Source organism: Numida meleagris, chromosome 10 (genome assembly GCF_002078875.1).
Source record: "Numida meleagris isolate 19003 breed g44 Domestic line chromosome 10, NumMel1.0, whole genome shotgun sequence".
NCBI lineage: Eukaryota > Metazoa > Chordata > Aves > Galliformes > Numididae > Numida > Numida meleagris.
The window spans coordinates 11,580,189-11,605,223 of NC_034418.1; the positions used below are offsets into that span (position 1 = coordinate 11,580,189).

Below are 25,035 nucleotides of genomic sequence, written 5' to 3' on the forward strand. Positions count from 1 at the left end.
TCTCAGAAGAAGGGAAATAATGGCAAGGCTTTTAATTGACGACTGAGCCCTGCTTTGCAGGAGCTGGGCAAACACTGACTGGGAGCTCTAAAGCTGCTCTATACGAGGCTGAAATTAAAGGAGCACATAGCGATGGTTGGTTGTTTTCTGATCTATAGAATTCTATGAAAAATGCACTTCAGCCATGCCTGGGGACTGTGTCTGTTAATGCACCATTAATATTTAAAAAGCCAGACCAGTTCTTGGGTTGTCCGTGTTCTCTTTTCACATCTGTTTCCTAGCAAGTAAAACCACGCTCTAAGCATGGGGTCTGAACATTCAAAGGTTTTAAAAATGAAGCCATTACAGAACCAGAAATCTAATCCTTCAGTTAATCACTATGAATATTTGAAGAGAGGGGCTATTGGGTATCTGCCTTACCTCACTTCAGATGAGCGCCAGGAACAATGCACATCAGGAAACAAAATATATGTAAATCACTGCAAATACGAAGTTGACCAAAGCTGCATTTCTTGGCATTCAGAGTACAACAGGGCCTAATGGGGGCCCTTCAACTGCTGGAAAATGCTTGATTTGTATTGAGTGAGTGAGCTGTTTAAGAAAACTAAAGTGTTATTTTTCTGGCATGGGGGTAGGAGACTCTAGGAGACTTTTCCTTCTACAGTTGTTGATTTGTGTGAGTAAATAAAGTAACTTATTTCTTCTGTCTTCTGTGTTCCTGTGTGGATCATAGCTGTAATGGCAAAAACGTATTTATTGAATTTTGATATTCAGACTAGGAAGTTTCTTCTTAGGGGCTTGATGATGAGAAATTTCTGTAGTATGCTTAATGTAGCTTGTATGTGGGATGTGTAGGAGAAGGCTTAACGTGTTTTGTCTCTCTTGACATCTTTCTGCAAAATGGAGAGAAATCCAGTGCTTCCATTGTAGGAACAGAGATATAAAGTGTAATTCTGGAAAAGTGAAAGATTGGTGAACAAGGAATTAGTCTTTAAAATGTCAGGCACCAGGGTTTCAGTGTATTACACTGAAATGAGATGTTTTCATTACTGTTGCTGCATGCTTAAAAGAGGTTTTAAAGTATATACTTTAGCAAATGAGTATTGTAATTTTTCATTGCTTGCACATGGGAATTATAACCTGTATGTATGGACTTAGCTAATATTTGTGTAACTTTAATTTTGTGCATTAGAAATGAACTTGCTAAGTTTGTGTTTAAGGTTTTGCTTGCACATCAACATAGCAGAACTGAATACCTGGAGTTGGGCAGACTGCCTGTCCTGGTTTTGTCTAAAGGCTCTTACTGAGCATCTGGCAAAAAATTTGGGCTGTAAGACTTAGGGAATTACCTGCTTTTCTTGAAATGAAGTGCGTTTACTTGGATGGGCTTCCTGTAGGTGTGGCACAAATTTTGCCCTCCAAGCTCCCCAGTTCCTTCTGCTTTCTTGCCTTTTAATTTCAGTAGCCTTGTTGTTATGAAAAATGACATCAATGCAGTGGTTAGACAGTAAAAGTTGGGGATGGTGAAGTGTAGCAAAAGCAGTATTATTATGCCATGAGTTGAATGATGATGAGAGTAAAATATTTCACTTCTTGAGGCTTGCAGATGCACAAGTAAATCTCGAGAGATGTATTAATATGCAACAGTAATTTGTAATGTAACTCAACTAAACATAGACAAATCCATTTGATGCAGGCCTGATAAGATACATTTTTTTTTTCCGATTTCAACTGCTTAAAGTGTTGTATGCACCAAAACTGATGTGTCAAGATAAATGTGTATAAGTTATTTCCCTCTCCTCCCCCTATTTATCATCACTGATGAGAAGAAAAAAAAGACTTATTTTCCTGGATCCTACAGTTTTACTTTGTTTTATTGTGACATCTGTCGCACAAAAGTTTTATCCTCTTAAGCATCTTACAAAGAACTGCCATTTCATGATGAGGACTTAATCTTTGATCATGACATATTTTAACCAAGATGTGTCAGTTAGGCACTGTATTTTCTTCAGAACTGAAGAACTATTGGAGGTGTTTACTACTAAACAGAACTTTAGGGAAAAGGAATGTAATTCTTTGTGTCATGAAGGATATTATGGTGCAAGTAGGAGCAATTTCAAAAGGAGCAGAAAAGAGGGGAGGTATAAAGCCTCAGATAACGAGAGAATGTGCGATTCTCACACTATATTGTTCCATATTGTATTGATTTTTTTTTTACCTCACAAAATGGCAACTGTCTCATGTATACAAGCTTCATAAAAAACCAGTACAGGCTTAGTTGCACAGCTCTGAAAAATGCATGACCAAAGACTGAGCTCAAGTATAAGGAACTTCCCCTTGTGCTAAGGAAATGTCACTATTTCACCCAGGAGGCAACTTAATACTTCAATTAATGTGATATGACAAAAAATGTTATGGGTGCCATTTAGTTCTTCGTGAATCAGAATCATCGACTGCTTCCTTGTTTCTTCTGAATCACATGAAAATTAAAAATGAAAACTTGGATAAGTAAAATTTATGAAAGAAGGAAATCAAAGCCATTACAGTTCTAAATTCAAATGTGGTCCCTTTTATTTAGTTTTATGAAGATTCAGGGCCAAAAGGATGAGATGGGATATGAGGATGACGTGGGAAAGGAGATCGCTCTCCAGCATCACCTTCAGGCTTGGTGTGGTTTTGGTTCTGAAATGTGGGGAAGAATGGCACAAGTCAGTGCAGCGATTCCGCCCAATGGTTCAGAGGAATTCACTTCACTTTCATCTGCATTTTGGAAACTATATCACCTATGTAGAAAGACACAGAATTTCACAAGTTACTTTTAAAGTAGTTTTGGAATAAGGAAACCTGGGCTTCTTGGATTGTGCCCTTTCCGCAAATAAATGGAAGGCTATGGCTTTTTTTCTTTTAAATGGAGAGAACTAGTGATAATAAGCAGAGTACACATGATTTCTCCTATAATGGAGACTTACAACCATGGAGAATGCTTCCTGTATGTTCTCCTGTATCCATCAAATTATATTTCGTGTCACTTAGGTCAATTCCTGATCTGTATGTGCGGTATATTATCAGAAAGCACAGGAGAACATGAAACCTTTAGTGAGTCCTGAGGCCAGTTACATGTCTCCTCCTAAAGCTCACTACGTGTTGCTAATGGTGAGCACAGCACATTTTTTTGCTATCCGCTACCTCCTTGCCCCTTCACTTTCCATGCTAAGCAGAACTGGTTTCTAATGAAGGCAGTGCCCAAGACCTGCACTAACTGTGCTGCTGAGTAAGTATTGGCTCTTTATTAATCTGGAACCGTAACAACGTAGCTACATAAAGCCAATAGATTCAGTGGAGGTTTTTTTTTAGAGTATTCTGCAAATCACAAACCAAAAAGAGGAAGCAGAAGGAAAATTCCTCAAGGAACAGTGATTCTGCCCCTGACCGTGGAGTGGTGACCTCCCAAATCCCACCTGGGCCAGAAACCATTTTCCAGGTCTTTTTTCTACCTGTTTTCTCCAACTTTACAACTACAACCTCCCCTAGTGCACACCCCATACCAGCCTCTGTTCCAGGCATGGCCTCATGCACAGAACAGCTCGGAGTGAAATGTAATTGTGAAAGCACCTTCCTCGCAGAAGCTGCTGTTTCTGTTCAGGATATAGAATGCCTGAATACAAGATTGAAGTATCCAGTGTCCTCACGGACAAAACCCTGACAGAAAAAGGTGTTTTGGGGAGTAGTGGTGGAATCAAAATAGTCACACTGTAAACAGAGAAGCAGATGTGTTTTACTTGAGTAATTTAGTATTTATTTAAAAGGATTTTGGAAAAGCAAAATATAGCAAATTTAAGTGTAATGAAAACTGACTGTATTTTCTGCCTATTTTTCCTCTTAGAATTGTGTTTGGAGAGCTGCAGATAGAGGTTTTGTCTCACTTCCTAAGGTTAATATAGATTCTCTCGTAGTGTCTGGTTATTGATCCGTGCCTCTCCCTGCTTTATCAGATATTTTGATTGTCATCTTGCTCATTCACTGTTAAGGTTGCAAAATAAGGCTGCTGTGTATCGTCCTATGGCACAGAGGAGTCAAGAATATTCCTTTGCCTCTCGTTTTTCCTCTTAAAGCCATTTCTGTGCAGTGATGTTTATTTTTTTTCCCCAGTCTGTTCAGGCTTCTATCTTTTGAGTGCAGGGTGGAGGGTTAAAAAGACTCTCAGTGTGAATTTGCCATCAGCACAGCTGACTTCAGTTCTTCAGAATTGCAAGTACAATGAAATCTGAATTAAGATCACTAATTAATCAGGTACACCATTTGGAGGTGCTCGTTGTAGCCAATAGTGGTGGTGTTCAGCCTTGTAACAGTGAAGGGCATGTTGTAATCTAAGATTTTTTAATGGAAAGAGGAATATTCATTAGAATCAACTTGACTGTGACCTATGCTTTGTATTTCTTTTCACAAAACGTTTCATTACTGATGAGATTTCAGTAATTTATGGTAATATGATTTGTGAAGTGATCAGAAAGTAAAGAAATTTGTGGCTGTGTCTGAATGACTGAGCTCAATCTCATGATCAAGTACTGTGAATGTCTGTCTGAACTTCGGATCTTATTGTGTCAAGCCCATCCAGGCAGCAGGTAATTTTCAAATGTTAATAATCCACTTCCTTTCCTATTTACAGTGTAAATTGCTGACGCATCTTCCAGAAGGTCTTTTAGGAGAGGAAAATATCAGTGATATACAAAGTATTATAAAATAATGACCCTCCCCAGAAAAAAAAAAAGCATACTCTGCAAGATTATTGCAGAGTAAAGGCGACATTGCTGTGAAATGGTGCTGCCTTCTGTGTGCTCTTGGATACCCCTGAGCACAAGCGAAGACAGGGACGGTGAGCTTTGCAGGCAGTGTGATCTGTCAGTTATACCAGACTTGGCCCTTGATGAGAAGAGAAGGAAGGAATGCACTTGAGGATGTCGCAGCTCACTGCTTGTGGAATGAAGTGGTAAGCGCTGTTTGTGTGAATGTCTTTCACGCGAGCAGCGTACAATGGAGGTAGTGCTGGTGGGGCACTGAGCTAGAGCTGTGAGAATGGTTCCTATGCTTTGCAAGAGGCCCACAGGATGGGTTCATCTGCCTCACAGCACTCATCATTAGTCTTGACGTAATGGTTTCAATTGATTACTTTTATTTTTCTTTACTCAAATACAGAATTTAGCATTTGCTTGTATTTCAAACAACAGTATGTCTTTCTGCAGCTGTAAGGGTGGTTGTGGGGAGTAGCGTAAGAGTAATGCATTGGGACTTGCTCAGCTTTTTTCATGAGCCTGCTAGGATCCATGGATTTTCTGAGTCAGAGGTGATATGTTTGTGCTTAGCAGTCTTTGATAGTTACTATAATACATTTGTTTCCCTAGTCTCAGAGAGCCTGTGAGAGCCCTTGTGAGTTCTGATATACAGAGAAGAAAATGCAGATCTTGCTTAAAAGTTATTGATTGCTTAGAGGGCCTGGAATGTCACTGCTTATTTCCATATGAATAAGTTGTTAAGTGTCTATCCGTATGTATTAATCATTGATGGAACAAAACAAAATATTTTAAAAATGTATTTTTAGACTCAGCTAAATTAGCAATGTTCATAACATATGTATGCATTCTTGAGAAGCTTGTTCTATTGGATTTAAATTATTAATATTTGCAACAATATTATTAGTGTTTACTCTTGCATTGTATTGGATTTATATGCTAATAATGCTACTTTTTCATGTACTTGAAGCATCTGAATTGCTGTCAGCTCTTTTTCTGAGGCTAGGCTCTTCCTGACCTTTCTGGAGGAGCATAACAGCTCAAGGGGAAGTAAAGACCCTGGCAAAAGCCAGCAGACAGGAGTTTACAGGCAAAAACTGCTCCTAAGCTATTTTTCTGTGGCTGGAGACTGAATTTGTTGGCTCTGTACGCTTTGTAACGTATGTGAGTGACAGAACGTGGCTTAGATTTAGACAGTGTTAAGTCCTACTGTTCAGTGACCTGTTCAGGTAATACAGTAAAACACTGACACAAGGCCACGCCAATATGACAATCTTGTTCCTGCCTTAGTTTCCTTCCCAATGAAAAAGGAAAAAAAATTGCTACTCGTTCAAGTAGCATATAAAGTTCTATTTGTACTCAATTTATACTTTTTATTTTTCCTGCTACCAGCCTGTCCCTACTCTTTTGTATTCTTCTCCCTGGTTCTTAATTCTGTCTCACTTCGAGCTAACCTAAGTTGTCATGTTAACTTGACTCTGAACAGCATATTGCAGCTGTAATTGAAGTGTAGTTTATAAAGAAATAAATATTTTGTTGGATCAAGTGAAGTAGCAGGTAGGCAATTAGGATTTTTTTTTCACTGATCCCATCAATTAGTTTAATAAAAAGCAATGTACCTCTACATTAAACTTTCCCTTCTCATATCTTTAAGCCACGATGGCTCTTCTCTTGTGCATAGCTAATGTTTAGCTTTATGTACTGTTTTCCCAGCAGCCCTGAATGCATTTGCTCTGTGGAATGTCTCTGTTGGTCTGTACTTGTGTGTACGGGAATTAGTAAGGTATTCTCTTTTCCACTGAAAAGAGATGTTAAATTTAGCTGTAGTTTTTCTGAAAGTATAGACTAGACCAGGGCTGGTATTAAGCAGTTTTGAAGAGAGCTGAATTATTCAGGATGGATGACTAGTTCTGTTTTCTTTCTCAATAGAATTGCGAGTAAAACAATCCAACCCCTACTTTTCTTGGGCTTATCAGCTGTGTGTTGATCTTGTGTTGGTGGATGTTGTAAGAAGTTGAGGGAGTTTTCCCCTGTCACAATATGACTTTCAGACTGTTCCAAAACATGCTTAATCTTACCTTCATTGACTTCCTTTTCTATCGTAATAGTTGAACAAGAATTTCTTCAGGAGCAATAATCAAATTGGTTTTTAATGAGCTATTTAATTAAAGGCTAATTGAGGTGAATTCATTAAAGATTTCCAAATTATGCTTATCAGGGTAGCTATTTTTTAAGATAAGTTTTAAATATTTATTTTGTACTGCGTTGTTTGATCATAAAAGCACACAGGAAATTATTTTAAAATGCCTAATTAGACTTTCTGTGCATTTTTTTCCTAATACCCCCATCAGGGCAGTTACCATGTCTGAGTTTAATACATCACTAATGTTGAGCTAACGTAAGAAGCAAAAAAAGCTATTAGATGGTGTTCTAGTCTAAGATACTAAAGAATTGAAGAGTCTCCTGGGAACCAATGAATGGATTGTTGTTGTTTTTTTGTTTGTTTTAATCTCAGCCTTATTTTTGGGTACATGTTGACTACATTTTGTGTCTTTTCCTAACCTTGCTGAGTATTCTTGACAGCAGGCAAACTGCAGGGAATATCACTGCATGAGGGCAGTATAAATCTTTTCTTTGTTAGATCAGTCAGTCACTTAATGAATGATTACATTAATTAATCAATCTAGTAGATTTCTCTTTCTGGGAGTACTTATTATCATCTTGTATCAAAGTGAGTTTGGAAAATAGGCACTCTAGCTTACTTTAATCTTTTTGTCATTGACAGAAACACCAAAGTAGTTGACTAGAAATGTGGGGAGAGAGGAAGCAAAAATAGAACAGGAAATCTGAGGCAGACAATTCCCAGAATTAATCTACATTTCCAGAGCTCCCAAGATCTGTTATCAATAAATGGGTCATCAGAATAAAAACCTCATAAGAAAAGTGCTACAGGGACCTGGAACATGTTAAAGCAAACACTTCATTTCCTTTTATTTTTTTTTCCCGATCACAATTCCTTTCCATTTTCCATTCACTCAAATGGCAGAAGTTGTCAGCCCAGTCAGCTTTTCCTTGTAGATATACCTGCGATTTAGTAGTGCCTCATTAGATGCATGGCATTCCTGCAGCTGATGTTTTGGGAGGAGATAATCAGTGTAGCAGTGGCAGCAGAAGCTGAAATGGAGTGAAATATTGTTGGTTACAGATCCATCAGTTTCTTTCTGCACTGTGTTCGTTCTGAGACTGATAGCTCTGCCATCTAGGCTCCTGGTCTGTAACTGTAGCAAATTACTCTGTGGTCTTGTACTGTTAGTTGGGTTTTGTCGTACTGGTGCAGAGGCAGTTCATTCCTGCAGTCCTGATTGGAACAGAAGCAGTTCCACTGCAAGCTGAGAGAATCTTTTTGGGGGACCTATCTCCATGAAGCTTAATGTGGTAAAATTGAGCAGTGTACTGTATTTTGGCTTAACAGAGGATGGAATCATAGTAATTTGAAACTGAGCTTTTGTTTTTCTCGAATATCATGTTATTTCTCCAAATGAAGGAATTTTCAGTTTTGCTACACAAACTGTAAAATTGGTAAAAAATGTAGTTTTTATACACACTTGCAAAATGAGTAGTGCTTTTTCTTGCCTTTGGAACCCCTTTTCTGTTTTTGCAAAGTGTGTCATTTGGACTACAACGAAATTTGAATTATGTTTAAGAAACGTAAGAGAAAGATACTTCAGTTACATTTTTTTTTTTAAATATTAGGTTAAATCTCAAACTCCTTGCAAACTTCAAGTTATCCTAAATCTGCTGAAGGAAATTCCTTATCCTAGCAGGTTGGTGATGTTGTATCCTTTGGAAAAGTGACAACTCCGAGTGAAAATCATATATTCTGTGCATCTAGAACAATCTAAGCTCGAGTCCCAGAAATCGATCATATCACTGTAAAGCTTGCCTACTTTGCCTATCCAGCTTTTTATAAGATAAGAGACTGGAGGGCCTGCCATGTGGTTATAGGATTTCTTGAAGAGAATGTAAGATCTGCATCAGTGGGGTAGCCCTTGTGCAGCACAGCATCGTGTTGTGGTGCGGACTGCAGCAGATGACAGTTTGTGATATGTCTGTAGATGTATCTGCAGATTGGGCCTTTTTCATTATATGCTCTCAGCTCCAGTAATACGTGTAGTTGCTGCTTAAGCTTTGAAGATGGACAGTCCCTCCAGGAATTTATCTAATTCCTTTTGTAAAAATTTATACTCTTGGCAGAAGCATCATGCTGGGGTAATGAGCTGTATGATTTAATTATGAGTTGTGAAGAAAAAGTCCTTCTTCTTGGTTGTTTTGAACTGCTTGCTCATAATTTCATTTTATACCACTTATGTCTTGAATAATGGCAAATAATGAAAAATCATTGCCTATTCACTCTCTCCATACTACTCATCATTTTATAGACCTCTATCGTATTTCCTCTCAGCCACTTGTTTTCCAAAATTGCTGCGTGTAGTTTTCTTTCTCTGAAAGGCTTACCATTCCTCTGATCGAATTCATTGTTCTGACTTCCTCTGCGCTCTGTTCTTCTACTCTGTATCTTTGAGTGTGAATGTCCTAAGCTATATACGCTATCTGAGATATGAGTACATCACAGTGAGAAACGCAGCGATGCTTTTTGTTTCATTTCCTATTCCTTTTCTAATAACAGATAACAGGATGTGTGGCATTTTGACAGCCATTAAAATCGTGAGCTCAGGACACTTGACTTTTTTTTTTTTTCCAATATGTGTTAAGTCCATCGCTTTTTATGCAAAAGTAGAATTTGATTCTTCTAAATTTAGTTCTTCATTGGTCTGAATTTATTCACATTAATTTTCACTTGCCTTTGTATTGAAAAGTCATATTTCTTCTTGCACCTCTTCAATGAAGTGACAGTCCTAACTACAATAATAATAAGAAAATAATGTAACACAAAAATTTAAATGGGGTTCTAATTTTATTACGGAGAACACAAGCACTGCTTTGTTGGCAAGCTCTGTTGTACTACCTACCTATTGTGTACACTTTTCTTTATCATTATGGATATGGTGAGCAATAACGATTGTTCAATATTTCTCTGAAAAGGCCTTTTTGAGTTTGCTATAATGTCTGACAGCATTTATTTGATATTGTTGATAGCTTAAACGAGGAGTATCCCATTGTAGTCAGTAGCTTAAAGGTCTTGTCTTAAAATTCATAGGTAAATACTAGCTAGTATTAGACGTAGTAATTTCTTACTGCTTGTTTTACCTCTAATACTGCATTTTAATTATGTTCTTCAAAACTTTTTTGCTAGTCAGGCCTCATTTAAGGGGCTAAGTACTTTAAATGATTGACTTCTATAGTAACATGTGTGAACGCTTTTATTATTTATTTTTGAATTTTTATTTATACTTTTTCTATTGGTTTTTCTGTTTTTATTATAGCAATGTATGAATGTATATATTTTTATTATAAGCTGTTTGTCAGAGTTATGCAGGTGTTTTCATTTGGCTCCCGTCACAATATTAAAACCGCTTGCAGTGGAAAGAATTGTGGAAATAAGTGGGAAGGAATTGAAGAAATTTTCAATTGCTTTTGGATGCCTGATATTGCAGAGTGGCTACAGATTTGCTATTGTATTGAGATGACTTTCCTATTTACTGTCTTTCTGTGTAAAGCAGTCATGATTAATGCAAATTTTTGGAGAAGTATTACCAGGTGTCAGGTATATCACTGAAGTAACAGGTTTTTTTTCCCCTCTGTTTTTGGCATTTTGGTGAAGTCACTGAAGGAACATGTAGAAACAGATTTAAGAACATTGCAAATTGAGAGATTATCTGGGTAGAAGAGAGGGGTGTTTTGATTCAATATGAGAGGAGGATCAATACCATAATCTGTGTGTTTCTAAATATGTTTCACTACTTATTATTGGTAATGATTTATTATTGGCTGGGAACAGAATGAGCTCTGAGTCAGTGATTATCTATTACAGTTTCTTGTGACACATTAAAACTTCAAGAAAAGAAGTGATGGACAGCAGATGAAAAACTCAGCTTGGGAATTACTTTATTTTGAAAAGTGGTGAGCTAGTCAAAAGTAATTCTCTGTGCCTTATTGCATGAGTGCATGAGCTCTCCAACTCTGTTTTAATGCAAAATTCATCTAGCGTAACACTGTGAAAATATTATGTACAAATTAAACACATCTAGACTCTGTTTTGTTTTCACTGTCTGATGTTCCTTTAGTACTCCATAGAGTATAAGAAAAGCAAAAAAAAATTCTGGCAATTAGCCTTGTCTTACAATTCCAAAAAGTTAAAAATCCCCTTACTCGGAAACATTTGTAATAATTTTAATTGAAAGCAATAGATTGATGTTTTTATTTAACTGGCAATATTCAACAGCTACCAAGTAGACTGTGAGGTTGATACTGTATTGATTGATATTGTATTTATAGAATTGGAAATATAGTGATTTTTTTCTTTAATCTGGCACATCATAGAATGCTTCTCATTGCAAGCTACCTTTGAACATCATATCAGTCCTGGAGGTTGCTCAGAATTTTCCCTAGAGAAATCAAATAGATCCAACTTTTAATGGCATTAATTTAATAAGGGGACATTGAGCAAAACAACTTGTACGTAGATGATTAAACTATGTTGCTGTGGAGAGAAAGTTTTGAGCAATTGTTCTGTTAATAAATTCTGTTCTCACTTGTTTCTAGTATGTCTTATTTAGAGCCTGTGCTCTAGATACTATTTTCTGAGAAGCTACTGCAGTGTTTTGTTATATTTTGGCTGCATACAAGTTAAGTAGGTAGTTTGCTTTGTGGCAAACATTATCCATCTAACAAATCTTTCCAAAAGTGTATTGCATGAAATTTCTTGTGAACTCACCTTCTTTCTGGTGAAGTAACACTCTTGAGTAGTGGAAGGAATAAGATCTATTCAGTTAGTAGAACTGGAGAACTTAAATCAGTGTTATTAGTTAAAGAAGATTGGCCCAAATATGTAGGGAAAGGACTGAAGTCTCTGGTCCTAGGAAGCAGTGGAGGCATCAGCAGTCTAAAGCTGTTTTAATACAGCACCTTGGATAATTAAGAGTGGAGAAAGGTGCAACTGTAGCTTATTTTGGGCTACTCAGCATAAATTCACAAAGACCATTCATGCAGTGTTGACTTAGACAACTCTTTTATTGAACGAAGAAGATGTAATATGCAATGACACTAGACCAGATTATACAGGAATATAATCAAGTTTACAATGTCAAAGTGATAAGATGATTAGACACCATATGCTAGGCACACCACATTCCTGCAGCTCCATCTTATGTTTTCACTAGAGGAACAGTAAAAATTTTTAAGGCCAGGAAGATGAAAAGAAATCAATTCCTTTTAAAAAAAAAAAAAAAAAAGAAAGAAAGAAAAGTGAGATGGGAAGTTGTGGAGGAATGGAAGGCGATGGTAGTGCCTTCTACTCAGATAGGAACACACTTATAAAGGTATTCATTAAGCTTTAGTTTAAAAAGTGATATCGAAGTGGGTAGCTTACCCTTTCCAAAGACTGGTGACATCTCAAGAAGAGCATGATCTCTGAATACAGATGGTGCTAACCCTTAAATGAGGGTGAGGAGGGGTGGACCCTCGGTCCATCAATTCTGGTTGCTCAGGTGCACTGCTTGCGCTTGAGCTCTCTGGTTTAGCCATGCCTTCTCATGTGGTGCTCAGTCATTGGTTCAGGCCATTACCTAGCAATTCCCTTACAGAAGTTTAGATAAAATTTCCATACTGGTGTTAGGAAAAAAAAAAAAAAAAAAGAGATGAATATGCATGTATTCTACCCTGCCCTTTCCACTCCTCTTCCAAAAAACACTCTATTCATATTGGCACTCATATCAAATCTCATATTGCTAACATTTTACTCCGTCCTTCCTCCCTGATTTCATCACATTTTTCCTTTCTGTCCTTGCTATCTTTCTTAACAATACGAACTTGAGCTACTCTACTGATTTGTACCCCATGTTTTTTGTTCTCATTCCTTTGTTTTATGGCTTAGTAATTGGATCCTACTTGGTAGTATTCCCCCCCCCACCTCTTGTTTTGGGTTTTGGTCCTCTGAACATCACTTTGTCAGGTACTCTATAATTCAGTCGTCCCATCTTTTCTGTCAAAAGAACTTTCAAAGATGCATCATTATTCCCACACCATTCAGCACTCTCCTAAATGACAAACTCTCTTTGAACCTTCATCATTAACTCGTACCTAAGATATTTCCTCTGCTCATGTTCCAGTTCTTGTGCCAGTAGATGTCTTGAGAAAACATGTTAATCTCTGACAAAAAATGTATTCGTTCATTTACTTGTCACACTTATTCTTCAACAGCAAATCTCAGAAATGAGAGGAGAGCACATAAATAGGAGCACAGCTAGAGCACAACTATCATCCTTCTTGTTTCTGTGGACCTGTAAGAAGAGTGAGAAGTGTCTGTACAGAGTTCCTGTTTTAGGAGATAGAGTAGCTTCTGTGTGACAGCTATGAACCCACACATGGTGTCTACAGAGGTTTTTGAGGGGACCTCAGATAATTCAGCTGAAACAATTAATTGGCATCAAAGGACCTTAGAAGGAAAATGAGACATGCTGGCACAACTCCTTTACAGCAGAAGGAAATTGAGATGCAAATCAAGCCTTTTTCTCCACCTGGGATGCTGAAGTCATGCAAGTATATAACTCTGTAATCTTGGCTGATGCTGAGATGTTTCCAAATTCAGCTGCCCTGAAATGACATGTAATTCCTAAGCCTAGCACATAAAGGGGTCACACTAAGAAAGTGAAATTTGCATTTTTGTAGGTGTCAGTGTGGTCATTAGGATTAATAAAATTGTCACTACCCACAAGAGATGCCACTATGAAACAATTTAATACACATGTTTTGCCAGATTTCTTACATATTAGATAATGTTGCATAGGGAAAGAGTCACTGTAATGCAAAGATGACAGTCTTGGCAGAATATTCCTTTGTCTTTTAAACCACATCATCAGTTTCTCCAACAGTACTGACTTTAGTGATTGAGTGGATGACAGAGCAGATAGAGGTCAACGCTATCCTCAGTGAAACATTTGTTAAGGTTATTTGCCCAGTGTCTTGATGGTAATGGTGCAAAAATTTCTAATTTGGTTTGTTTGATGCAGATTCAGAGGCAAAACAAACCCATACAAATTGTGTAGGAGAAATCATTACCCTTTACTACAAAGAAAAAAAAAAAAAGAGGAGGATTTGGATGTAATTATATGTAAGACATGTTCTGTGGTCTTGAAGACATCAACACAAATAAATGTCTGCATTATATCTTGAAATACTGTGCAAATTACTTCTGCAAAAGCTTTTGTTCCCTAGAATGCCTTCTGTGTCCAGCTACAACAATTTAAGCATATTGTACAAAGTTTTGGCTGAATTACAAAATGAAAGGTCTCTGAATTTTTCACCTTCGTGGCCTTGACTGTTAGAAACGTTCTAAAAATATATTTCCCTGCATTTGTTTGTTTTGTTCTTCAAGTTAATAGAGAAGGATGCCACAGTTAATTCATTTTTATTCATAGGAAATCAATCACTTTAAGCTTTAATACTTTGGTTGTATTAAGATTATCTAAGATGGTGGAAATACAACTAGAACAATCTGCTGAGTGGTGGAATCCCTCTGAAAGAGCTGATGCACATACTTGCTTTCATGCATAGTTTGGTACCATGGGTTTTCAGTGCAACTATTGAGTATCGTAGAATATGACTAGAAAACAGCAACTGTTACATCTAATTCAAGACCTGAAACTACTAGTCTGGCTGCAGCAGTTCACAGAAGTTTAGAATGAGTCCTGAAGAAAGTAATGCAGTAAAATGTCTGTGGGCTTACCCATAGAAGAACGCATTGGATTGATTGTAATTGAGATAATGAAGAGCTGATAACCTGGATTATGGGAAAGCTCAGATGTCATAAGGCATGTTTGACAGCTCAGAGCATCCCCACTATCTCATTCCTTACAGCCCTGCTGTCTTAGACTTGAGTCGTTGCCAGACAACTGCTGCCTCCTCCTTGTTGGACGGAGAAAAGACCTAGGTACACCAAGTGACAATGTTAGCACAAGAACAGATAGGAACTGTTATGAATATGTTTAGTACAGATGAATATGAATTCACTATGAATGCACTTCATGCAGGTATCAGGAAGAAAGCTCTATCCTTCTGCAGTGCTGTGTATATTATACAGCACTTGCTAAGTCAGCTCTTGTGCAAAGGGTCTAATTGTCTTGCTGAAAACTGTTTCATAGCTGAGCTGTCAATATGTGCTGGAGTGACTTTGCTTTCTTCTCTTTTGTTTTATGACTGTTTGAAATGTTGCGTGTTTTCATTTCCTACCTATTATGGAAGTTTTGATTTAAACAGATAGTTTGGAGAACTTAAACTCAAAAGACCTGGTTTTGCTTTAGCATAGCTTCCCTTCCTCTAATATTTATTGCCTTGATGAGTCTCTACTGGATATAATGACTGATTTAAATGAGTAAAATAAACCAGTTCTGGCATTATGTCATTGCTAATAATTACTCACCCAAACTCTTCAGTATTGTCAGCAGAATCTTTAAACCTACGTGCTTGATGGCACAGGCAAACAAAGATTTCCAGCTACTCGTGCCTCCTGTTTTGTTGCCTAATTATCGTTCATTTACCCTGCCATAAGAGTCGTTCTTTACCTGCTTTCTGATTGCTTTATGGCTGCTTTTACTGCCTTTGGGAATAAAATGAAATATGTTCTCACTGTTATATCCTTAAAATAACAGAGCTAGACAACAATCTGTATTTTATTACCCAAATGATCTAATGGCCCCCATATCATAAATGGAAAAATGTTTAAATTGGAGAGTTCAAATGTGTCATTTATCAGAAAATACTATTTCCTAAAGTCAGCAAAATGCCATTCATTTTTGCAGATTCCCCTGCAGTTTAAGACATCCATCCTTCTGAAGGCAGCCAGGAATTAAGGACTTATAACTGGTTTAAATATGTATACATAAATATGTAAATTAAAAAAAAAAATCACAAATGCAAACTATTGGCAAATAAAATGAATTTATTATGCTGTTTGTCCAATTTATTTTTTTTTACAGCACTTATCTTTAATGAGCTTGTATAGTTTTCTTACCAGCCGTAAATTGTAGGAGACAGCTATGACTGATGCTGTGGATTGCCCTGTACTACATCTCCCCAGCCAGCACCAAGCCCATGGCACTGACCTTTGGTGCATCTCCTGGCACTCAGTCAAAGATCTGCCACAATTTGTTAAACTCCAGCACTGCAAGACAAGCCTGAGAACCAAGGGACCTGATGTGTGTGCAACTCGATTTAAAACAGTGGTTGCTTTAGAGTTTTGTCATTCAGTTAATTTTAAAGGCAGCTCAAGCTTCAATATGAGTGTTATTGAGAAAGCCCTGGTTAAGCTCTTGGTTGTGCACAATTGGAAAGTCACAAAGAATAAGCAGAAAAACAAACGTATGAGCTAAGAGTATGTCTGGCTGAAGTACTTCTGTGCTGATTTCTCAGAGACGTACCCTAGGTATAGAAGTGAGAAGATAGCACAGCTTTGTTGCGAGGTCATGCAGTCAACTTCCACAGTTAGCTTGGCGTCTGGCTGCTCAGCCCTGATGTGCCAGGCAGGATGCCTTTTGGGAGCTCTCCCTCTGTCCCTTCTCCATTTTCTTTCTCCTTTTCCTCCCTCAATTTCTTCAAATCTTTCCTCCTTTAAAATGTAGTCTATGTAATCAGTACTCCTTTACCATACTCAGCTGCTTGCTCTTGTTCCCCTTCTTGTTCATCGTAATTTGTTTCTTCCTTCCTTCTCCCCAGTTAATATGAGTAAATTCCAAAATGCATGACACTTAAGAGTTGTTCCCTGAAAAATACACTTGTGGGACTTACCTAAAAACGTAAGGAAGATTTTTTACTGATTTGAGAGTGATGGTGGTGTAGTTGTCGTCCTTCATAAAGCGTTAGGAATCCTTGTGTGCTATTAGACCCATGTTGTAGTTTGTTTTCAACACATTAGAGATTGCACAGAGGGTGTATTAATAATAATGATGATAGCCTTCATGTTTAAAGTATGCTTAGTTGAATCAGTCCCTATTACCTCTTCCTATAAATTCCTAATTAGTCATCACAAATATAATAAACAACTTTAAACATAGTATTGAACTGTGAATGGTTATTTAAGGAACTATGACAGGACTGCTTCATTGCTAACATGTTGAAAACCACCCTTCTGGTTTTCTGGATCTGGGCTGATTCTGAACCTAGAGTCCATTTTTTCGCAGTGGTTGATGGGCTAGGAAGGAGTTTGTGGTTGTTTTGCTTGTTTTGCCTGCATAGATGAGATTATTTGAAGACTTTATAGAGCATGGCCTTACAAATGCAAGGTAGTCTGAAGCATCTTTTAGCTCTTCATACAGCTGCTAAGACTATTATTTCTTGACATCTTCCTGCTCTAGTGGCATTTTGCTATCTGTTTCTAAGATGACATTGTAATGCAAAGTAAAAAATTTAGTATATTCTTCTAAAGTCTTTGTTTCTCTTGCTGTGCCATTCTAATTCTGTACAGTTCCTGTTGATGTATTCCTCTTGTCTGATAGCTGCTTTATTTTCTTATTATGTTCTCCTGTTCAGCTTGCATAGAAAACATCAAGATGCCTTCTCAGTTTAAATACTTGTATTTTCTCCATTAGCAGCAATGCCTCATCTGCTACCCAGTCCTCGAGCTTTTCCTTTACGTTTTAGTTTTGTAATTTGGTGAAGCCTGTAAAATCAGGAGAATATCTTTTTACAGCCTACTCTGTAAGATTTTCACTAAGAATGATACAGGATAGACAGGAAAGAATGTATGCAAACATTCTGCAAAAATAGTTGTTTTAGTGAGTAAATGCATTTAGTAATGAGCCCACCAAAATAACCCTGCTGATCTGTGTTACAGGCTCTCACTTACTTGAATCTAGATTTGCATTCTGGCAAATAATGCTGAATTTCAGCTTTTCGTTTTACATTTTGAGCAGTTCTGTGTTCTATTACAGTACATCCTGACATTTAGGAGAATGCTTTGTAAACTCAACAAATAGGATACAAAGGAGTATTCCTATTACAAATGCATGCAATTCACAGTTAGCCTTCATGCTGATTACTGTTTTGCATGAAATAATCAATGGTTTGTTAATTTTATCACTGGCCCTAGTATGTAAAAAGAGCATCAAGTGAATGAATTGAATAATTTAAAAAATGCAGTCTTTTTTTTTCCTACCAAGGCACGTTTTTATTGATATAATGTATGTGTGTTGTTTTCACATCAATTCCATAACTGTACATTTTAAAACTGAGAGTTTTGATCTTGTTTTTCTTCTGTAAAAGACCCAAAGGTGTGTGTTAGTTTCAATCTTGATTAGATTCTGCTTGTGTGGTTGTATTATTTTTAATCTGATGTTACATTTATCAAAATTTACTAGAGCAGACAGGCATTTCCATAGTGTAACAATAACTGTAATAAGATAGCACGTTGGTAGAGTACACAGACTGTGATAGCACAAAACTAATAGATGCGGAATATCAGAGCTATCTCCTGTGTTAAATGGCATCTTCTCAAACCTGAAGGCGACAAAAAGCACAAGGGAACGTAGCCATCTGGGAACATTGTTATCAACATCGATGACATCTGGCTTGGCATTTCGTGGTCTCCATATTATCAAATGCTTTGCTGTATTATGCATAGAGTTCATTAGTACAAATTAGGTTCTGTTTGCATTACGGTAGGTAATCAATTATATTGGATACAAAATGTCTTCTCATAAATCTGAATTACCATCTCCTTGGAGCGTGGTCCAGTGTTTCAGCTGGTACAGACTGTCGAGACTTGAAGAGAGCTGACAGAAGTGTGCAGATGAGAATCCAGCCCCCACTTCCCTCTGTGCCTGGGGCAGTGCCAGCTGCTCTATCAGGTGCAGAATTAACTTCACCAGCGCAGCCTCAAGCTTGTGAGGGGTGGGAAATGTGACAACAGTTGCCCCAACAACTGCTGGAGTTTGGAAATGATCGAGCTTTGGGATCTGGCCAGGATCAGTTTTATTCCAAGTTGTGATTCCCCTGTTGGTGGGTTGCCATTTTGCTCTTAACCAGAACAGGTGACAGAGGGGCAGGGCTGTAAATTGTGCGGAAGAGTGTACAGCTGTGCGGTGTGCACCATTCCGTGTCAGTTTCTGACCGCGATTAACGTCATTAACTAATAATTGCATATATCTAGCTATATGTCTTCTGATAGGGACCTGGTGATCAGCCTTTTTATCAGGTAGATTTCAGAGAATGAATGTAAGTTTTTTTTAGTGTTGCTTTCTGAAATATGTTTGCTGAGCTGAGCCAGTTTGTGTTCCTTGTGCTACTAGGAAACACACTGCAATTGAATTAGGTACTGCTAATTCACCACGATACAAACTTCTATGAATTTTATTTTACGAATTAGTAACCTTGTTTATCCTCTGAGCAAGGGAGCTCAGAGACAAATGCAAATTAAGAGTTTCTTGTACAAAAGAGTATGAGAAAAGCTTACCTGAAGCATTTGTTTCCTGGAACCTGCTGAATTTCCACTTCTGGAGGAAGGGGTTTGGGACTCCTGTGACTGGTAGTTATTTGAAGTTTCCTAATTTCTATCTAATTTTTCCATATGTGTTCATAATTACTGCTAATTTAATGTAGCTAATGCTTCTCCAGAAAACACCATTTTTAATAAAAAAAATCCAGTATTAACATGACTAGTATGCTATATATAAACAGGACTGCTGCTATAATTATTTTAAAGCTTCTGTGTGCTTTCTGCTAAAGTCTTTGTGCTTGCATTGCATCTGAAGTAAAAAGTGTAATTAATTGCAGTGTACTTCTGGGGAAACAAAGTACAATCATTTGGTCTCAGTACTACACATTTTGTGAAAACCACCCCACAGACACTGAATTGGATGGCCAGCAGTTTTACGACCATGCAGCTAATAGCAAGCTTCAGGTTATTTTTGACTCAGCCTTCAAGCTTCATGTATCTGAAGTCTCTAAGGTCTCTCATTACCATCTGAGAAACATAGCTTCTAGGTTGCAGCATTTTCTGTCTCCTGCTGATACTGAAGTTCTGATTCAAGTCTTTTTCTTTTCTGGGATTGATGACTGCAATTCTCTCTTTCCCTGCTTACCCACTTCGGGTAGAAATAGACTAGAACTGGTGTGGAGATGTGCTATGAAAGTGATTTCCAAACTTGAGTTCGTCAGCACATTGCTCCTACATTCATAGTGCTACCATGGCTTTGAGATAAATGCTGTATAGATCTTAAGGTTTTGTCGCATAAGGAGATTTTTACAGTTCTATATCTGACTTGGTTAGTAAGATTTAGGAAATGGAGATCATAAGGATTTCATCTCTGTCCTTAGTTAATCCTACTGAACGTGCACCTATTTTTTGACAGTAGTTACAAATTATTATGATCTAGAACATTTATTCATAACACAGCTTGTTGTTCTGCTTACTTGCATCTATCCACAATATATTTTGAGGGACAAAAAAGGTAAAACTTGTCTATAATTGAGACATCTTCCCAAGGTGCATTTATCTGCTGGGTAGGGTACCCCCTCATGTGTTTCTTACAATTGGGCTGTCAGTCCTTTATTTTTCCCAAATCTCCAATGATACTTTGGCATGTTATCAAGTTCTTTTCAGATAAAGCTATAGCAGGAAGTACTGTTAGCTTCCATGTCAGATGGTATTATTAAAAATGAATTCAGAAAAGGAGCCTTACCCACTCAACATGCATTTCCTAAAAGCCCCAGCTTCTTTTCTTTGACTGAACTGTACAAATACATTTCCATAGTTACAATGTTTGATCACCAGAAGTATGATTAGGATGCCATTTAAGTTTTGCTGTTGTAAAATAAGTTTAGTTATATCTTATCAGTATATCAAGTTTCCAGTGATTGGTATTGGTTTCTGTTTTCTAAATAAAGAAGTTAAAGATTCCACCTTAGCATCTTTTTCCCTCAATAAATAAAATCCGGGTGATTGTTCGTTAGATTTTTTTTCTAGCTTCTGGAAGGCTTTCATTGTCAGATGCTATCAGATCAATCCAAGTATGAATACAAAGGGACAAATATATTTGTTGAAATGATTAGGGCTGGAAAACCTTTGGTAATGAGATATTGAACATTCCTTCTGTAACATGCTGATTGGAATCCAAACCAGGATTGCAACAATCAAAAGTCATTAAAAAAGAAGGGGAAAAACAAGCAGTTAGTAGATGCCAGAGTAGGCTAAAGTAGTTCTCTTATAAGAACTGACTCTTTCATAAATAAAATAAAACACTGCAGACTCAACAATACTGGACTTAGCAGTTGAGGACTTAATCCCTCTCATTTAAAATAAATATTTCAAAGTTTCTATGTCTATTCTATGAATCTTATTTACATTTTTATTGAATGAACTGTATTTATATAGCTGTTTCTGTAATGTTTCTTCTTCTTATGCCATCTTAATAGCAGATTATCTGTAAGTTGCAAGAACCTTGAATTCCTTTTTGAAATTACTTTTTAATGTGATGGTCATTCACATGAAAAATGCTGGCAAGCTGTTTTTAAATAACATGGCATGTGATATTTTGAAAGGCAGCCTGGTATTGCAGGCCTCTGTATGGAAGCAGTCCAGTTAAGATTAGAAGGGTTTTCCTCAAGAAGGGGAATGGGCGCAATTTGGAGCATGGCAACCTACACTCAGATCCTGCTTCTTGAAGCAGAATCGCTCGAGCAGTATGGAGAATGCAGCCAGCAGTCCTGAAATCCAGAAAAAAAAAAAAAGAGAAGTACTCTTCATACATCGTTACAAGTCTGAAACAGATTCCTGTAATTCTGTTTGGAACTCTGACCAGCAGGTATCCTGCTCTCATTAAAGGGCTTCTGACTGGTACTTCCAGGCTTTCTGCCACGGCAGTGGGTGGGATGGGGCTCCCACCACAGCTGTGGTGGGAATGTGATGCCTTAAATTCATAACTTCTAGATTTGTACTTGTTAACCTTGGAGGTGCAGTCTTGAATAGAGGTACAAAGTTCTGCATGTAACATGTTTCTGAGGAATTTCTGCTGAGGTGTACTCAATCATCTGCTTTAAGTACACTGAGTGACAGTGTGTGAAATCCAAATAGTAAATGCCTTTGTCCCATCCATTGAGTGGCAGTGTAATGTTTCTTGAAGCTCTGTAGCTTGAGATCCTCCATCTTACAGAACACTTAGGATAAGGATTATTGTGCAGTATAATGCTGTTAAGAAAATTGGAAAGAAAAGTAGAAAACCAGTCAACTTTTTTATGCTGTACTCTGTGTAAAGAGTCTCAAATTTTCTATAAATGCAGCTATTCACTATGATAGTTCGTGTATAAATTGTAGGACTCTGTTGTGTGCCCTCTGGAGTAGATCTGCTGCTTGGAAACTGGGTAGTTGTTTCTCACCAGCAGTTGCTTCTCCTGCTTTACAGTTGAGGTGAGGAAGGAATTCATCTGGGACTGCAACTTTAACATTGCAGTAAGATGGGGTGTGTATAACATGGACATCCAACAATGGTCTGCGGAGGAGATTGTAAAGTGCCCGGTGTTGTAGTGGTTGGGGTTTGTACTGCTGTGACCTGCTGTGAACTCTGCACCAGCACCTGGGGTTCTGCTGAACTCTGTCAGCAATGTTTTCAGATAGGAAGTCTCTGGAGCTGGTTGCAAGGCTTTTTTGAAAAGTAATTGGCTGGAACCAGTCCTTGTTCATCTGTATGCAACAAAAGAAAAAACAGCGCTTTGCTTGTCACATTACTTAGGATAGGAGGGGAAAAGTGAAGAGGAGTATTTAGGCTGCATTAAATATTTTCATTATACATCAGCTGTTGAAAAATTTCTGGTAGGCCTGCAGCATCTCTGGCATAACTGGCTAGAAAACAAACAAACAGAATACCCTGCAGCACATGGGAAGCAGTGAGGATTGTTTTCAGGCTTTTAACTCTATTTGGTTTCTAAGATGCAACATAAATTTATCAGAGCTTTGGCACTGATTGATTCTCACAGGCATGACTCAGATGTGGGTATTGATTGACTTCCAAAGAAAGTCCATTAATTCTATATCATTTATTCCTTTAAAAGTCTTCTCGTGCTTGTTTAAATGTTGTGAACAGAGAATGTCAAGCTTGAACAATATGGATGTAGACTCAAGGATATTTCTCATGAACCTGCTGTATTTGTTTAAAATAGTCTTTGCGGGAGCTTCAGTGTTTTGGTTGTGCTTTTTTTCTTAAATTTGCCTGGCAGTTCTTGAAATCATCTTCTTATCATTTTTTTTTTCAGCTAGCAGCCTGGGAAATGCTACCAATCTAAGTAGATTAATTGTTGCTTTCTCTATTGCTTTATTTGATGACTGTCGTAGAATCATAGAATAGCTTGGGTTGAAAGGGACCTTAAAGATCATCTGGTTCCATCCCCCCCTGCCATGGACAGAGTTTCCACCCGCTAAATCAAGCACAAGATGTGGCTGCCTGGGGCTCCATCCAACCTGGCCTTGAACAACTCCAGGGATGGGGCAATCACAATCTCTCTGGGCGGCCTGTGCCAGCACCTCACCTAACTTGAGATTCTCTAAGTGCTTGTTCTCTATTTCACAGAATTCACAGAATAGCCTGGGTTGAAAAGGACCTCAAAGATCATCTAGTTTCAACCCCCCTGCTGAGTGCAGGGTTGCCAACCACTAGACCAGGCTGCCCAGAGCCATATCCAGCCTGGATTTATCAGGCTGTCATAGACTCATGGTGAATGCTGTGAAATGACAGGGTGAATACTGACAAGTCTGTGAACTTTAATTGCTAGGTTAATTCTGCAATACTCATTTGTACTCAAGGTACTCATCAAAACTTCTTCATCATTTGTGCTCATTAAAACTTCTTTCAGCTGCAGCGTTCCTACGTAACAGGATCAACCCAAACAGCGTATTCCTGCATGTGAGGTCTTGTGATTGAGACTTAAGCAAAACAATTTGACCTCAGTGTACAGTGAGAGTTGAATCATTCCTGTTCTGCACAGATGTGTGAGGGGGAGGATGAATCCCAGGAGGCACGGCCATGCGGGTGAGCTGTCCGTGAGCCTGGGAGATGCTCGGGGCGATGGGCAGCTGCATGGCAGCAGATGCAGAGCGGGCCTGGTAAAGGTGGTATGAGAGCTGGGCAGTTTGCCATCAGAATAGTTCCCATGTCATAGACTAGTTAAAGCCCTATGAGCTTTGGCTATTGCCTTTCAGGTGTGTGTTGAATTTGGTGCCTTTATAGCTTTTCTTTTTTAAAGGAAATATCCGTGGGAGTCGCGTGCTTCCAGACACCAGCAGTAGGGTAACTGGTTCAGTGGTGGCTTCTCACAGTGTTCTGAAGACTGGGGAACTTGCTGCATCGCAGTACTTCTTTATCTAGTAAATTAGGGTTTGAGGAAGGCAGAATATTATTGATGTTCAAATACATTGTCTACTTGAAGCAATCAACACATGCAAATTATATAAAGAGCAACTCTGAGTTCTTGGTACTGTCATGAAGCTCTAAGTTTCTGTAATAAATGTTGTTGTCACATTATATAGGTTAAATGACTAATGATGGAAGTGTGTTCTTATTCATGCAAGCAGCTGCTGAAAGTGTGTTGTCCTAAAATATACCTTCCTGTCTGTAGAGCTGACAGCCATGAAATGATGGAATCAAGTTTCTGTCCTTCAGTTTTGCTTACAATGAAAACTGTCACACAGTTTTTGGAAAAGCCTGTCAAGGAAAGAGCAATAGTTCTGATACAATGTGGAAAGCACGCACTTTGAAATGTCCTGTACTGTGGACAGTGTTAAACGCTGCACCTTGGCACACTTCTACTTTTCATTTCCACACTTAATCTTTTTAAGCTCATGGGCACTGGGGGACAATTAAAAAAAAAAAAAAAAAGAAAAAAGTGTTACAGTAATCTATTTTCTTACCTCTGAAATAAGCCTGAGGGTTAGAAATAATTTTTTTTAATTTATTTTTTTATTATTCTCCATTTAAGTTAATATGGAAACTTTGGGGCACTGAGCTGATTTAGAGGTTTAAGAGTAAACTCACCTGAATGGAAGGCTAAAGGGAATTTGTGAAAGTCAAGCTGTCTTCTTGCTGTCATG

General features: G+C 37.9%; 1 protein-coding gene across 2 annotated transcripts in view; it reads left to right on the forward strand.

The window, feature by feature from the left end:
- Nucleotides 1–25,035, forward strand: part of CDH11 (cadherin 11) — a 232,403-nt gene that overhangs the window by 460 nt on the left and 206,908 nt on the right. The window lies entirely within an intron of this gene.